Raw genomic sequence first — 18,715 nt, 5'->3', positions numbered from 1 at the left:
TTAAGCTTTTGCAACTGAGGGTCATCTGCTTGAGCAATCCTGATCCTCTCTATCAAGGTAGGTTGGACACGTAAATTTGCCAATTGTGCATCGGAGTCATGCCATCATACCTCAATTTCTGCTCTCCTCAGATCTTCCAGAATTTTCCTCTGAGAGGTGAGTAAGGCAGCAATACTACCAGTGGATTTTCTGCTCAGTGCATCTGCTACCACATTAGCTTTTCCCGGATGGTAATGAATAGACAAATCATAATCCTTCAGTAACTCTAACCATCTTCTCTGTCTCATGTTTAGTTCCTTCTGGGTAAAAAGGTATTTCAAACTTTTGTGATCAGTGTACACCTTACAAGATTCACCATATAAATAATGTCTCCAAATTTTTAATGCAAACACAACAGCAGCAAGTTCCAGATCATGAACGGGGTAGTTCTCCTCATATGACTTTAATTGTCGGGAAGCATATGCAATAACCTTATCATTCTGCATCAGTACACAACCCAATCCTTTCTTTGAGGCATCACTGTAGATGGTATAACCTTCGCCACTATAGGGAAGGGTAAGAATGGGAGCGGACACCAAACGTTGCTTAAGCTCCTGGAAGCTCTGTTCACATTTATCTGACCACTCAAACTTAACTCCTTTACGAGTTAGTCGAGTCAAAGATGCAGCAATAGAGGAAAAATTCTCAACAAATCGTCTATAATATCCTGCTAGGCCCAAGAAGCTGCGAATCTCAGTAACACTATTGGGTCTGCTCCAGTTGACCACTGCCTCGATCTTCTTTGGATCCACATAGATACCCTCTTTAGATATTACATGCCCTAGGAACATCACACTGTCTAGCCAGAATTCACTTTTCTTCAACTTACCATACAACTGCTCTTGTCTTAGGGTTTCCAGTACTAACCTCAAATGTTGCTCGTGCTCGGCCTGGCTCCCAGAATAGATCAAGATATCATCAATAAAGACTACTACAAATTTGTCCAGAAAGGGTCTGAACACCCTGTTCATCAGATCCATAAAAGCTGCAGGGGCATTTGTCAGTCCAAAAGGCATGACCAAAAATTCATAGTGCCCATAGCGAGTACGAAAAGCAGTTTTAGGCACATCTTCAGCCCTTATCTTTAATTGATGGTACCCAGAACGAAGATCTATTTTAGAGAATATCTGAGCACCCTTTAACTGATCAAATAAGTCATCAATTCTTGGTAGAGGATACTTGTTCTTTATTGTTGCTTTATTTATCTCTCGATAATCAATACATAATCTCATACTACCATCCTTCTTCTTTACAAATAAGACTGGAGCTCCCCAAGGTGAAACACTAGGTCTGATGAAACCCTTATCAAGAAGATCCTGCAACTGCTCCTTTAATTCTTTCATTTCAGCTGGAGCCATTCTATAGGGGGTCTTAGAGATTGGTGTGGTACCAGGAATTAAATCAATTGCAAATTCAATTTCTCTATCTGGTGGCAAGCCAGGAAGGTCTTCCGGAAAGACATCAGGGTATTCATTCACTACTCGAATATCTTCCAATCTTTGATCTGATTGTCTGGTGTCAACCACTGTGGCAATATACGCCATACTCCCCTTTCTAAGCAGCCGCTTAATTTGCATAGCGGAGACAACTCGAGGGGAGGTATAAGCACCACTCCCTACGAAGCTGAATTCGGTATCTCCGGGGATCTGAAAGTTTACCCGTTTCTCATGGCAATTAATGGTGGCAAATTGTGATGCTAACCAGTCCATACCGAGGATTATGTCAAAGTCATGCATATCTATAACTATTAAATCAGCAGGCAAGTCTCTACCTACAATCCGAATTGGACAAGTCTTGCAGACCTGATTACCAATCATCCCACTCCCTGCAGGAGTGCTAACATGCAGATCATACTCTAATTGCACACAAGGCAGGTCATGTTTTTGCACAAATGTAGATGACACAAAGGAATGCGTAGCACCAGAATCAAATAGTGTATGAGCATAAACAGAAGCAACTGGCAATGTACCTGACACCACCGTGTTGGATGCCTGAGCATCCTGCTGAGTCAGTGCATAAATACGACCCTGTGTGCGCAGTCTCCCCCCTTTCTGCTGCTTAGGAGAAGAAGGCTGAGCTGACTGAGCCGGAGCAGGAGAAGCTTGCACTTGCTGGTTTCTTGAAGTTTGAGGCCTCTGAACTGATCGAAGGTCCTGTTGAGGACACTCAGCTACCTTATGACCCTGCTGGCCGCATCTAAAACAGGCACCAGATAATCGTCTACAGTGTTCAGTCTTATGCATACCACCACATGCATCACACTTCTGCTTCTCTTGCTGAATAGTCTTTCCATCAGATCCTTGCTTCCCTGATTGCCAAGATTGGTTATGTGATTTTGCAGTTTTGCTAGAATTCTGTCCACTGCGAGCATCATAATCTCTGCTTCTCTTCTTTTGTTTCTTATCTTTGGCATCATAGGTTTCTTTCCAGACAATTTCCAGATTCTTAGCCCTGTCTACCAGATCATCATAGTTTGTCGAGTTTATTGCGGCCAAACTCCGACGTAAGTGAGGCTTCAATCCTTCTTCAAATCTCCTCATCCGAGACTCTGCATCCATGACGAGGGTGGGAGCAAACCGAGATAGCCTGTCAAACTCTGCCTCATACTCATCCACAGTCATAGTTCCTTGATTCAGATTGAGAAATTCCCTCTCCAGCTCCCTCAGGCGACTGGAGGGAAAATACTTGGAGTAGAATGCTGTGCGGAATCTCTGCCAGGTAAGCGCCTCATGCTCGGGTGCCAATGTGCGCTCCACAGACATCCACCAATGATGAGCTCGGTCCTGAAGCATATAGGTGGCAAATCTGACCTTCTCTTCATCGGTGCACTCCATTGCCCTGAAGGCTTTCTCCATTTCATTTATCCAGGTTTCGGCCTCTTGAGGACTAGTGGTGCCTTTAAAAGCCGAAGGTGCCATCCTCTTGAATTCTGCTATACTCCTTCTTTGCTCAGGAGGAGCAACATCCTGCTGGACTGGTTGCTGAGGTTGTTGCCTCTGTTGGCGTACTAACCCGACGACCTCCTCGATCAGTTCGAGCACCCGAGTTTGATTTCCGGCGGCAGCTTCTGGAGTTGATTGACCCTGGGTCCCTGAGTTATGCGGTGCCTCGCCCGCTTGGTTAGTAGGGGCTCTTCCCCGAGGGCCCCTGACCATCCGATTCAGGCTACGGACACGACGAGGCGGCATTCTGATTCAGTAAAAATATATAGATATTATAAAATCATCCAAACAGAATAATACGAAATAGTTAATAAAATAAATAAACATTATCCCCTTATCTGGTTCCTACCCATCTCTCAACCTTTCTGACGGATCCTACGAATCCTAAAACTTAGGCTCAATATAATTGTTTCAGTTACAATCCCTAGTGATCTTAAACCTGAGCTCTGATACCACCAAATCTGTCACGCCCCGAGCCCGAGGCGCGGCAGACGCCGCACGCCCGCACGGCGGACCGCACAGGCGTGCAAGGCATCGGATTACATCAAAGCAAATACAGATGTTCAATACTTTATTTAAGGATTAATAGCAGATGCTTAAAATTGACAAAATACTTAAAATCATTCAAAAGCAGTCTTACAAAACTCCAAAATAACATATGCCAACATAATTCAAATGTCCAAACTAAACTAACTAAAATGTCAAAAACTGAAGAATCATCGGAATTCTAACGCACTCCCCAATCCCGTGCGATCAAGCCTCTGGATCTGAAAAACGAAGAAAACAGAATAATGAGCTACACTAGCCCAGTAAGCAACAAAATACCCCAGAGTGGGGTCAGAGCATATCAGATCAAAATACAGGATAATGTTTGAAACAAATCACAAATAATATCATTTTTGTTTTTATAAAACTCTGATATCATAATCTCAACATGATAGGCTACGGCCACGTAACCCAGTGGCATGGGTTGCACAGAGTGCCAGAAACCACTATTGTTAGTCACCGGTGGAAACGGTGTCCAGAAACCACTATTCTAATCACCGGTGGCGCGGTGTCGAAACCGGTTCCTCACAGAATACAAGTCGACAGGTCCAACGTATAATCCCCATTGGCGGGGCCAGAACAGAACAGACAGATCATAGCCATGCTGAGAATATATATATATATATATATAAACAGATTTCATAAATTTTTCAGTCATAGTTTACGGATTTCAGAGCATAATTTTCAAATGAAATTTAACATGCCAGACCCATTTAACTAAATACAAAACATATTTCAGAATTTAATCTATTTATCTGAAAATCACACTTGAAGTATTAAGTTACTTACCTCTTCTCGCTTAATTCCTACTTCAGATAGGCGGATCAGGTTCACCTGTTTAAATTTAATTAATTCTTTGTTAATATCAGAATTAAGCAAAAATTCAAAAATAATATTATTGGACACGGCCCAACAGGGCCCATAGTTAGCCCATAATGGGCATGGCCCGATAGGCCCATATTGGGCACGGCCCAATGGGTTCGGGTTTCGGGTTCCGGGTTTCGGATCCGGGTTCGGGTTCCGGGCTTGGATCTGAAAAGGGCCCAAGCTGGGCCCACAAGGGTACTGCCCGACTGGGCCCAATCGGACTGGACTGGGCCCAAGTTGGGCCTGCGGTGGACTGGGCCCAAGTTGGGCCTGCAGTGGACTAGGCCCAACGGGCCCAATTTGGCCCGTGATGGGCTCCTCCTTCCCCAAACCCCCTCACGGGCAGAGGAAGCAGGAGAGACAGAAGAGAGAGAGAGAGGGCCAGCCCGGGTGGCCTCCGGCCTCCGGCCTCCGGCCTCCTCTTGGTCGACGGTCAGCCGGCCGCTGGCGGCCGGCGGTTGCGGCGGTGACTGACGAGGAAGAGACCGAGAGTGGTCTCGGTTTGGGGCCAAAACAAAGGGAGGAAAGCATGCATCGGCTAAGATCGGAGAGCACAAACGGAAGAGGGCTTACAGGCAGTCGGCGGAAGTGGCGGATCTCGGCCGGGGGAGGCTCGGTCCGGTGTCAGGCGGCGGCGGCGACGCTTGAACCCAAGGAGATGGGTCTCAGAACAGGGGGTGGCTGCGAGGGGGATCCGGGCGGCGCTTGGTCGGGAGGGTACACCGGTCGGAGAAGAGGAGGAGGGAAGGAAGAAGATGAGGAGGAGGAGCTCGGGATGCCCTAGGGTAAGGAGTAGATGGGGCTTTATAGCCCCATCGCAACGGTTCTCCGCCGCGATGTCAAGCGAGATCCACGGCCGATTCACGGCCGTGGATGGACTAGGAGGGGCGCCGCGGGGATCTCGCGGCGCCCTTGCCTTGTTTGCCCCTCCGGAGGAGCCGGAGAGGATCGCCCACGCGATCCTCTGTTCCGGCTCCTTCCCCAAATGAATCGGGGCTGAAGTCGGCGAGGGCTGCCGACTTCAGCCCCGTGTCTCACACCTAGTGCTCATATAGAGACTATATAAAGGAAGGATACAGAGTTTTCATGTCAAATATTATCCGATTTCAGAAACCGCACGCACCGCTTAGACCCCTCTTCGGTGTGAGGGCCAATGGTTCCACATCATTTCAGAGTTTGAGCATATGAGGCGGGTGTCTCCAAATCCTGCAAACGCATTTTGGATAGAAAAAAATTGGAGAGGGGTCTGAGCGGCGCGTGTGCGCGAGTGCGGACCCCAGAACCGGACAATATCTGGCAGAAGAGTCTCGTATTCCTCCCTCATGTGGCCCCATATGGGCACTGGGTGCCTCATATGCCTCGCGCAGGCGGGGGCGTGACAAGGTGTATGTGTTGAACCGCAGCAATATGTAAATCATGCTTACCATTTAGCTAATATTGTGGGATTTTAGGAAAAAACATACTTCCAACTTCCAAGTCGTGGACTACTCTGTGCACCTGGAACAATAATAATGGCAAATCCCAGCTCACCCAACCACTTGAAAGAAATGCCAATTAAACTATTGTCCTTGGCTACAGAAATAGGACCCCAGTAATCTATTACAATAACTATTGCTTGACAATTTGAGGTCTATATGGAGGCCCCTCACGGATGGAAATTCTAAGCCTGTATTTTCTTTCAAATAAGTGGAATGCTGCATTGCCGGACATGCCTTGACACCTAGCAGAATGATTCAATAGGGGGGAGTTGGGATCTTAGGGATCTTCCACTGTGGAGCGTCATGTGGACCCTAAACAATTACCTAAGGGGAAAGGAAGTAGATAGAGGACCACATGTCTTCATTTAACCAAACCACCCAGCTAGAAATCTCTGTCATCTCAATAAGATATAGGATTGTTTTCAAGTCAACAGGAAATAAAGATCAACCGACTATGCAAATGGATCTTCTCTTTTTATATCATTAATTCAATTTTATGAAGTTTTTATCCTCGGCTGGCCTATGATTGAAGACAAGCTTGCGAACAATGAAAAATTTCAGCAAACAAGAAGGATAACAATCGTGGTAATAAACAGTGGAGCATAAGAGAAAGCTTAATAAGAGTCGCCATCCTGTTATGTTGAAATTGTTGGCAAATTTTCACGTAGACAACTTGGTGTAGCCTCCAAGTTGGGATCGAGCCCAATAAACGGGGTAGGGATGAAAGATTGGGTCCAACTGACCCAAAATTCTTGGCGCGGTTGGCCCAAAAGGCCCTATCCCAACTCAAAAGGCTTAATCATTCTACTGATTTGGATCAAGATCGGACAAGGTTCCGAGCTCAAGCTTTAGGCTAGAAATCAGAATTCGGCTTCTGATGGAACCAAGCATAGGCCTGAGCCTACTTAGGCAACATTTTTTGGCCCAAACCTGCTTCAAAGTCTGCTCAACCAGATAGATCTCAAGTCGTACTCAAATATAAAATAAAAATTGCTCTAAAATGTGTTATAAAAATTGCTCTTAAAATGTGTTTGGTTACATAAGGGGGCAAAATTAACTTTTGGCTACTTTCTGAAATAACCGGTGTGTTTGGTTATATACGTGGAGCAAAAGTGACTTTTGGGGAATTTTTGAAAGTGTCACTTGGTACTTTCGAAAAGTAGATACTTTTACTGTCTGGTTTATTCAGAAATCAGTATTCTACACCTGCACTTTCATCGATTTGAATTTAGGTTGTAGGATGGAAAAATGATTTAGAACATGTGTTGGTTGAATATAATATTTTATTTATTATACTTGTCTTTTCAACATCTAAGTAACAGAATAAATAATAATCTAACTACTATAATATAATATAATATAATATAATATAAAAGTATATTCTAAGCTTCAATCATCACCTGAATGGAGCGGAAGTCACTTTTGGCCCAAAGTGACTTGATGGCCCACTTTCCTTGCTAAACATTAAACTGGTCAAAAGTGACTAACCAAATACTCCCAAAGAAACTTTTGACTTATCTAAGTTTGAAGAATGCTAGGTATCACCCACCACATCGACCACCTACACCCATACACCACACCCACTACAAGAAAATTGGGCAAATCCGACGCTTTTTTTGGTCATTAGCGACGCTTTTAAGCGTCGGTAAAAACCATCCCGACGCTTTCCCAAGCGTCGGTAAAGCGTCGCCTATGCTACAGTGGAGAAAACATGTTCCGACGCTTTCAAAAGCGTCGGGCATTAATGACGCTTTTTAGCGTCGGTAACTTACAATTTAGGGACGCATAAAAGCATTGCTAATTGCAATTTTGGCTACGCTTTTTAGCATCGGTAACGAGCGACGCTTTAAAGCGTCGTTAAAGTCAAACTTACCGATGCTTTAAAGCATCGTTAATTGATAACGTCCGTGATTTTAACGACGCTTTAAAGCGTCGTTAGCTTATAATTTTTTTAAAAAAAAAAATTTGAAAAAATTTTAAAACTCTGTTTACAAAATAAAAGGCATACACACTAAACGAGATTATACTCATGGCACAATCAAACATATTTATCTAAACATTCATATTGTCAAATTACATTCATACTGTCAATTTACATTTGCAATGTACTTCGAAAAGCATAAAAAAAATACATATAAAACTTCAAAATAAAAGCTTCAGGGATCGATGGGGCTACCATCTCTACGCGCAGATGAAGTATCAGGAACCTGTAATAAAAAAACCTTAAGAAGTTAAGAATACAAAATTTATTAAGCTCTTCAAAAAAAATATGATACTTATGTAAAATGTACAAGTAGATGTAGTAATTTACCTGAGGAGGGACAAACTGATGCAATAAAGATGTAATCTGATTAATATGATCCCTCAAAGATTGTATCTCTGTCTGGTGGCTCTGCTTCAACTCATGTATCTCTGCCTTCAGATCATTAACCTCTGCAGTGCTACTACTCTGTCTAGCATCTTGAGTATATCTACCCACTGCAGACAACTGAGTGGGAGTAACTCCAACGCCATAACCCCTCACTCGACCATAACGCTCTAAGCCCATCAATTCGGTAAACACCTGAGCTTCGACACCTCTGGTGTTGCCGATTGAAGATGACTCTCCGATACGCTCTGAAATAAGGGATGTAGCTCTGTCCTATATCTCTCAAAAACAATCAAATTAATTTGTGAAAAATTGAAATACATGAAAAATCATTGCACAAATTATTAATAAATACATACAACTATATCTCTCGACTCCTCTCGGACAAAGCTGCCATCTCGGTGGGTGTGAGTCATTTTATAGAACTCCACCTCACCAGGTTTCCTCCCATGGTCTTCCATCTACAAAAAAAAGTTTATTGGAAGTGCTATATATCATGATACATGCTATATGATACAAGAGTTTCAAAGAGTTTCAAAGAAATTTACGAATTCAGCTCTGAGCCTCGCATAACTCTTCGATCCTGATGTATGAGAAACTGTCTGAGATGCTCGTGCGGCTCGACCAATGTCAGAATATGTCTACCACAAAAAAAGTAAACATTGTAATATATTAAATGTATTAAACATTATATAAGGTATTGAAAGAGTAAACACAACCTGTCCTCTATTGGAAAACCAATAGTGAACAAGCTCCCTCCACTGATGATGGTATACATCAGGAGGACAAACACGAACAACCTCTTCCTCTGTCATTCTCTCGCGCTTCCAGTCGACCTTCAACTTCGACTTATATTCTTTCCATTTGCGGTTGAGGGACTTTAGCACCCAATCATGGCTCTCTGGAGGGAACACAAACTTTTTCTACACCAAAGTAAAGAATATTATAACAATATTAAATCAAAAAATCAAAAATATAATAGTAAGCAAATTAACATACAGTAAGTATCAAATTAACAATATTAAATTTAATTCTTTACCTGTACAACTTTAAGAAGCTCAACTTTATAAGAAGGAAGCATATCATTCCACTTATGATAGTTAAGCGGACATAACTGACCCCTACGCGCAACCGATCCTAGAAAACTAGATAAAAGGCTTCCAGCCCTCTTGATAGGTTGCCCTAGTTCGTTGCATTCGACGACTATCTTTCCATCCTCACAGAGCTGCCACACATCCCGTGCTCGAGAGGAACCCCGTGTCATCCTCACTCTCCCCTGTTCATCTATAAAAAATAATAAAATATCCATTAAAATGTTAGTGACAAATTAATTAAAATAATTAGATTGTAAATGAACCCAATATATGCACTTTAAATCAAATTACCCTAGATATGCAAGTCTTCCATAACCTCCTGGCCTGGATCATGCTGAGACTGAAACTCACGCTGAGACTCGAACTCGTGCTGCTGGGATCGCATGGACTGAGCAGAAGAAGATCCCATCTGAGACTGCTGGAACTCTACATCTCTGAATCGTTTTCCTCGAGGCATTTTGTTACCTAGTATGCACGAAAATGAATCAATATCATTAAATAATAATTAAATACTAAATGAACTAGTAATAAAAAATGCATTATTCAATGTATACATCGTAAATTTTTCTTACCATTATGAAACTATACTATCTCATTGTCCATCAGTCAGCACAATATCAAAAGGCATACACTGTGTATAAGTCTCATTATCCTCCTCTTCCAACCCTTTTTCTATATCATACAAGTCCCTAGGTTTAGTCTTAATGACAAGAGACCAATCTTTATCTTTTGAGTCTTGCACAAAAAACACTTATCGAGCTTGAGATGAAAAAATGAATGGGTCATCTTTCAATAGCACACCAGTATGTATCAACCTTGAAAAATTTATAAGTGTGAAACCATTTATGTCTTGTCTCAAACCTCTAGATGAGTTTATATCCACCCAATCACAACGAAATAATACTACCTTAAAGTTTCCATAATAGTCTAGCTCATAAATATTCTTCAGAGCACCGTAATAAGTTTTTCCGTCCGCCTCAACCATAACCCCACTGTTTTGCGTTTTTCTAAATTTCTCACGTTCTTTAGTATGAAATTTAAAACCATTTATAATGAACCCATCATATCTGTTGACAATATTGTTCGGACCTCGACCAATGACTATTATTTCATCGGAACAATTTTTCTCCATCATTATGGGTACCTAAAAAATTATAGAAGCAATAATTAATTATTTAATGACAATGTTCAAAAAAATTGAAAAAATACCTAATGTAATAAATGTCTAACCTGTTTGAATAGCCATTCAGGAAATAACTCAACCAACCATCTTTGCTCAATTCTTAGAGTAGGACGAATGTTATTGTTGATGCTTCGCTGTGTTACTAAAAATTCTCTACACGATCATAAACTCTTTAGCTAAGCATATTATATCTGATATGACAGATAAGAAGTTGCCAATCATGCTAACCTGCGATACTCGGATATTATATCACTGTGAAGTAACACATAGCGATATGCCTGCGCCAATGATTTTTGGTCAAGAACAACACTTTTGACTGTCCCCAAAACTCTTCCCGCAGATGAGAACTTGTAAATTTCTGCATTCTCTACAATATCACAATTCCTTGGAGGTCGATTGAGAGCAGTTTCAACACCTTCGAGATATCTTGAGCAAAATGTCAAACACTCCTCAGCAATATATCCTTCAGCAATCGAGCCCTCGGGATAGGCTCGATTGCATACATAATCCTTTAAGCGCATAAGAAACCTTCAACAAGAAATTTTTAAGATCAATATCAACACCGATATGATTTATAAATGTGGACATTAAAGTTTATCAAAATCACCTCTCAATAGGATACATCCATCGGTAGTGAACCGGTCCACCAAGTTTAGCTTCCGCCGCTAAGTGAATGAGTAGATGAACCATAATAGTAAAAAATCCAGGAGGAAAGATCTTTTCCATATGGCATAATGTAAGGGCAACATTAGACTCCAATTGATCAAGCACCCTAGGATCAAGAACTTTTGAACATAATGCCTTAAAAAATGATGACAACTGAGAAACAATTACAAGAACTTGTTTCGACGTTGACGATCTTAAAGCCAATGGAAGTATATCTTGCATCAAAATGTGACCATCGTGACTTTTAAAATTTGAAAGTTTTCGCTCTTTAAGATTTACGCACCGTGAAATATTCGATGCATACCCATCAGAAACCTTCATATTTTTGAGAACCATTAGAAAAAGATCCTTATCTTGAGTAGACATTGTGTAACATGCAGGAGGTATAAAAAATTTATTATTGGCAAGCTCTATCAGATGAAGCTCTTGTCATATGCCCATGTCTTTCAAATCAAGACGCGCTTTCAAGTTGTCTTTGGTCTTTCCGTCAAGATTTAACAATGTTCCAATCAAGTTATCACAAACATTCTTTTCTATATGCATGACATCAAGATTATGTCGAAGAAGATTATACTCCCAATAAGGTAAATCAAAAAAGATACTCCTTTTTTTTTCATAACTGTTTCTGTGTAGAAGCTACCATTGTGTCATCGTCATTTTCCTGTCCATATACGTTGTCATCATTCTCAAACAAGTTAGCATCCTCTGAAACCTCTGATATTAACCCTTCATTAATGAGCTGCCAACATCCTCCCTTCTCCTCTTCTTTGAACATTTGGAGACCTTACCGGGTATGTAATTTGTGCCATGCATTTGTCTAAGGACTTCAGTACCAGTTGGTGGAATAGGAGCAGAATGCAACTCTGTGGTACTATCATACAGATCATTCTGAAATCGAAATGGATGGTTTGGTTCTAACCATCGACGATGGCCCATATAACAGAACTTTTCTCCATGCTTTAACCAATATGAATGGGTTGAATCTCCACAAGAAGGACATGCAATACGGCTCTTAGTGCTCCAACCAGATAAATTAGCATATGCATAAAATCAGTTGTTGTATGCTCATCACCTATTCCAGTTGTTTCTTGTCCTCCACTAAAATCTGTTAAATTTCTAATACTATGTCCAAGAGCATCTCTGAGTAAGCCCCTTATATCATCTTCTCCTACAAAATTTCTTTCTGTGTTACTGGATCCAAAACTAGAGGTGTCTTCTATATACGAGGGTTGGTTACATGGAGATGACAATATGAACTCTCCATAAAATATCCATTCAGTATAACCTCTAGTAAAACCATTCCACACCAAATGTTCTTCAACAATTTCTGGAGCGAGAGAAGAAGCATTTACACATTTTCGACATGGACATAAAATCTTTCCATTCATACTAGATTTCTCAAAAAAAAAAATTAATGAAATCCTGAACTCCATTCAAATATTCGTCACTGGATCTCGACTTATTCATCCAACTTTTGTCCATTCTATTAAAATACTGCTAGAACTGCAAATTATTTGAAAAAGATATGGTGGCAATGTTACAATCCGTAGTTGAACCCAGGAAACTAAAATAAAATATATAAAGAACAAAAGTTACTTTAGAGTTCAAAATTTAGGATATCTATGCATCCTTTTCAATAAAATCCATTGCAGTTAGGATAATAGTTAACTACTACAATCAACACAAACCACAATGGATGACCTACACTGGCTACCAGACATCAAATTGAAATCTAGTTGTACCCAGACAACTAGGTTGTACCCATACTAATTCTATTAAAGACAGAATTAGTATGTAATGGAATTTTAAAAGTAGATTTTAGCTAAAAGAATCATAAAAGCAGTTTTAGTATGTAATGGTTTAGTGGATTTCGTCAATTGATTTCGTCGGTTGATTTCGTCAACTGATTTTGTCAATTAATTTCGCAGTTGACTTTGTCAGTTGATTTCATCAGTTGATTTCGTCAGCTAATTTTGTCAATTGATTTCGTCAATTGACTTTGTCAGTTGATTTCGCTAGTTGAATCCATCAGCTGATTTTGTCAATTGATTTCATTAGTTGACTTCGTCAGTTGATTTTGTTAGTTGATTTCGTCAAATGATTGATTTGATTTAAAAGAGTCCATGTTTAGTTAGAGTCCTAAATTTCTGGTTGTAGAGTCCATATTTTTCCAACCTCTTACTCTATATAAAAGAAAGGTTGAAGAATAAAATTAGAGAATTAATTTTGGTTTTCAATTACTCTTGAGATTGAGAGGCGTGAGGCTTCTTCTTCCTTCTTTGGTGAGACTCCAAAGATTTCTTCTTCCTAGGTAAGACGCCTTGGAAACCGTTGGTGAAACGCCGAAGTTCTTCATCAGTAGAAGCTAGAAAGATGAGACTCCTTCTCCTTCTTCATGCTAACCCTGGATTCTTGAGCGAAGGTGAGACTCTTTCAATCAGGATCTAGTTATCTTCTTTACATCTTCCTTGCATCCATCATCACCACGCCCTAACTCTAGCCTTAGTCCAATTATTCATCATTTTTTTAACTTGGCCGCCATCTATAGAACCCAATCTCTTCATCATCTTCTTCTTCTTCTTCCTTCATCCTTCCATCAATCAAAACTTTAACCGCCACTCAAGAAAAACAAAAAGAGAGAGCAAAGATCAGCCCTTCCATCCGAGTCCACCACATAAATCCATCTCTGACTGCATCAATTGGTATCAGAGCAACCATCCCATCTTCGCCTGCGTCAATTAGTATCAGAGCAACCATCCTCCCTCCATTTTGTGTCAGATTCTATTCCATTATATTATATTTTATTGCTATATTATATTACAATATTATTATATAATATTATATTACATTGTAGTAATATTGTATTATTAATAATACATTACTATATCATATCATATTATTTTGGGTTTTTTGCATAGATACCCTTCTAAATATTAAATTTTGCATGGATACCCTTCCAAAATTGATATTTGTATGTATACCCTCATATAACACTGTTATTGTATAAATGCCCTAATCTAACGGTTGTTACACCGTTAAAATATATATATATATATATATATATATATTATAAAAAATAAAATAAAATGTTAAAATGACATTATTATCCCCACCTTCTCCCCTCTGCTATTGGGATCGCGATCGCGATCCCGCAGGCGATCGCGATCCCGATCCCGCGGCCGATCCCATGGTTGATCTCCCTCGCGTTCCCGCGATACCACGATCCCGCAAGCGATCACGATCTTCTTCTCCACAAGCAATCTCCTTCTTCCCCACAGCGATCGCGATCTTCTTCTCCACATCGATCATGATCTTCTTCTTCTCCACGTTATTATCTATTTCTCTTTTTTTTGTTTCCAGTTGGTTCTAAATAGGGAAAGCAGTCGTGATCGCCATCTTCTTCTCCACAATGATCTTTTTTGCAATCCTTATTTGTTTTGGATCTGTAAGTATTATCTATTTACTTTTTTTTATTTCCAATTGGTTCTAAATAGGGAAAGCAGTCGCAATCGCCATCTTCTTCTCCACAGCGATCTTTTTTAAGTCCTTCTTTGTTCTAAATAGGGAAAGCAGTCGCGATCTATCTCCCTTTTTTATGTTTTCAGTTGGTTCTAAATACGGAAAGCAGTCTTCAAAATCCCAAGGGTGTCTTCTCCCTCTTACCCTTTGATTCTTGAGATTTCTACTTTGCCGATTAGTAATTCTCTTCTTTTTGCTCTGATTCAGCAAAAGGGTGCAGTACAACAACCTCAAAGTTTGGCTCTAGGTACATCAATCTGCCCCTATTTACTTATTCTTATTTTGCCCCATCTTTTTTTAATGATCCAACCAGGGTTAAACTGATGGGTATTTTATGATGAATCTGGCCCAGGTTGACATGATACTTGGCGTGATATAGAAGCTCAGTTAGGTAATTGTAATACTGGTTTGTTAGTAACAAGTTCTTTGTGGCAATAAGTTCAACATAAATCTGAAGCTCAACCTTGATATTGTAATACTGATTGCAAGTGTTAGAAGAACAATAATAATTATTGTAGCTGATTTTACTTCATTCCTATTTCTCACTGTGAACCTATATTGAAGTTCTATTTTTTTAGTTTCTAACCACATACCTATATACTTTATTTGATGGTAAGAAAGATGAAGTATCACCCATTTTTTATTACCGAAATATAGTATGGCTATGATGTTTATATACTATTCCTTTTTTTTTTTTGTTAGCATAGATTTGGTTGATAAGCACTCTCTCTTACAATTTATATCGTGCATATTTATTTATTCAATGTACAGGTTCTTAAATGGAGCAATAACTATTCAAATTGAAGGTGAAATTTAGAGGATATTTTAAAAAGATTAAAAATTCTACATGAATGAAGTACTACTTTGGGAGACAAAAGAGTTAGTTAGTTGATGTTGACTGTTATTGCTACAAGGACCTATATGATGATATAGTGCATACCTTTAATTTGAAGCTTGAAGATACCATAAAGATTTGGTCTGTGATTAGATATTTAACGCTTAAGTCTTACATGATATTAGACACAGATCAGAAATTGATGAGTTTGCTTGAGGAGTATAAGGATTTGAAAGAGTGCTTCTTATTTGTCATAAAAGAGGCCATTATTATACAACTTTTTCAATCAACACTAGACAGCCAAGATCAAATTGAAACATGTAGAAGTATTGCAACTGCAATAGAAGAGATTTGAGTGGATGAAGTAAGAGAGAACCAAAGGCACAATAATAGTGAGCATCTAGCTACAATAGGCATTGATATCTTAGCTACTGCTATTGAAAATAATGACTATGTTGGGGTAAATGATGAAACTTTATTTCAAGAGGAGCAGAAAACAGATACTGAAATTTATGGTCCTAAGAGTAGCTATCACAGTATTTATAATAGTGATTCTGATGATGATGATGAAAATATCCTAGACTACGGAGGAGAGACATATGAGATGGACATTGAGAATCCTACCATGGCCGTAAGGGCAAAATATACAAGTCGAAAATAGTTCAAGGTTGCATTGAGTCAGTATGCTATATTAATGAATTTGCCATAAAAAATTCTCAAAAGTGAGCCCGGTAGAATGACAGTGAGTTGCAAAAATGAAGCTTGTACTTGGAGGCTTCATGCTTCATTATTATGCGATGGTCATATATTTCAGGTATTATGGTTGAAATATGTTAGCTTTTCATTACAGTGGTTATGAAAAAATATTACATGTATTAATATATTGTTTTGTTTGTATGTGTAGGTTAAAAAATTAAAGGAACCTCATACATGCTCATCTATAAACAAATGTGGCAACAAGATGGCTACACAATTTTGGATATATGATAGGATCATTGGTTGGCTACGAAAAGAGGGTGACCTGTCGCCTATTGAGCTAAGAAGGAGATTGTTGCAATTCCATCATCTTAAGCTTCCATACCACAGAGTTTGGCGAGAAAAGGAGCTTGCCATGTCTATGATTCATGGCAATTGGGCAGATTCTTTAGAGAGCATGGAGGATTTCAAGGAGGAGCTTTTGAAAAGAAATCCGGGTAGTGTAGTAAAGCTAAAGTTAGATGTGACTGGTGATAAGCATTACTTCCATCGCTTCTTTATTTGTCTACGTGCTTGCAGTATGGGCTTTTTAGTTGGTTGTAGGCCTTTTATAGGCCTAGATGGTTGCCACTTAAAGAAGAAGTATAGGGGTGTGATAATGGCTGCTACATCACTTGATGGAAATAATGGTTTGTTTCCAGTTGCTTTTGGTGTTGCAGAATCTGAAAATAGTGATAGTTGGACTTGGTTTTTGGAGGCACTTAAAGAATCAATTCAAACTCCAGAAGGTCTAGTACTTGTATCAGATCGACAAAAGGGATTGAAAGAAGCAGTACAATATATATACCCCCAAATAGAACATAGAAAATGCATGAAACACTTGTATAAAAACTTTCAAACAAAATTTTCAAGATATTGGCTTAAAATTAAGTTATGGGGAGCTGCAAGGGTATACACAAAAGTCCAACATGATGATATTATCAATCAAATTAAGGAGGCTAGCTTGAAGGCATTCAAGTATCTTAATGCTGAAAATATTGGTTTATGGAGTAGATCTCAATTTGGCATCACAGCTAAGTGCTCCTATATAACAAACAACCTTTCGGAGTCATTCAATGCTTGGATTTCTGAGGCTAGACATAGGCCAGTTCTTGATTTATTAGATATTGTAAGACAAAAAATTATGGTGAAAATGGAAGCAAGAAGGAGAATAGCTGCCTGCTGGAAAGGAAATTTAGTTCCTGTGGTAATAAAGTATGTAAGAGACATCAGCCTTAAGCTAGGTGATTATACTGTTTATGGAACCGGTGATTACAGAGCAGAAGTAATTGAGACTAATGGAAGGTATGAAGTAATTCTAAATGAACAAAGGTCTTCTTGTCGTCTGTGGGAGGTGTCAGGCATTCCTTGTGTGCATGCTGCAGCTTTTATTTGTAGTATGAGAGGTGCAAATTTGGAAAATTATATCTCGGAGTACTTGACCATTGCCAAGTATTAGACTGCCTATGCATTAGAAATTGGACCATTACCTGACAAGGCCCAATGGATAAAAGTTGATATTGGATACAAGGTATTGCCTCAAAGCTCAGTCTAAGACCTCCAGGAAGGCCTAAAAGGAAGAGAATTAGGGGTATAAAAGAGAATACATCGAAGAAGATGCACAAATGTAAGCGTTGCAGTGAGCTTGGGCATCATGCAAAGACTTGCAAAAATTCAGTAATGGAGGAATCTCAAGCTTCAATATCCTTTTCTTCTGCATTGAGGAAGCTTGGGAAGTAACATATAACACTACTCTAACTTAATCATGTTTGTCCTTTATCACGTGGTTATCATTGAAATATTGCAGGCCTAAAGAAAATGGTTCAAGAGGAAGAGTGTCAATTACAGGAGGCACACATGCAGTGTATATAGCACCAAGAGAAAAAAAATAAAGGATGACCCCGCAAGCAAGCTAAGAGAATGGAAACTTTAGTTGGAGAAGATAATGCCTACCCACAATCTTGATTGGTATATAATTGGATATATTTATCCCAACTTTTGCACCTTATTTGCTTTCAAGTTATTTGGATCACTTTTAGCATTATTACTAAACATAATTTATTAGTTGATATAGAGTTAATTCTCACACTTATTCTTTTTCATTTTTTTGCTAATTGCATATTTGATGGTATATTTTGTTGGAGTAGTGGAGATTATGTTGAAGATTAACATCTCCACAACCTATCTTATTAAATATTTTTTTTCAGCCAACATCTCATTAACAAAAGAATGTAATTTATCAAGATTCCCATGTTACACATAATTCTTTCATTCTTTATCTCTAGTTTATCACAAATAGTGCAACATTCTTTTGTTAATGATGTTTGTCTCGTTTTGTGGTGATCTACACTATATTCTAGTTCACGAGGTCGGGTGTCATATGCCAGCAATACCATTTCCATCAAAGCATTGAAATAGAGAATCATTTGTAGGTTTCATTCTA

The 18,715-nt window shown here is 39.4% G+C and overlaps 1 pseudogene; it reads left to right on the top strand.

Annotated features, from left to right (window-relative positions):
- Window positions 1–16,498: 16,498 nt before the first annotated feature.
- LOC120107248 (uncharacterized) lies at window positions 16,499–17,827 on the top strand (annotated as a pseudogene).
- Window positions 17,828–18,715: the final 888 nt, after the last annotated feature.

The sequence above is a fragment of the Phoenix dactylifera genome, chromosome 14 (assembly GCF_051530095.1).
Source record: "Phoenix dactylifera cultivar Ajwa chromosome 14, Ajwa_hap1_PhDact_Kaust_v1.1, whole genome shotgun sequence".
In the NCBI taxonomy this organism is placed as follows: domain Eukaryota; kingdom Viridiplantae; phylum Streptophyta; class Magnoliopsida; order Arecales; family Arecaceae; genus Phoenix; species Phoenix dactylifera.
Note: the sequence above shows the minus strand (reverse complement) of the source record. Positions and strands in the feature narration are given on the sequence as shown.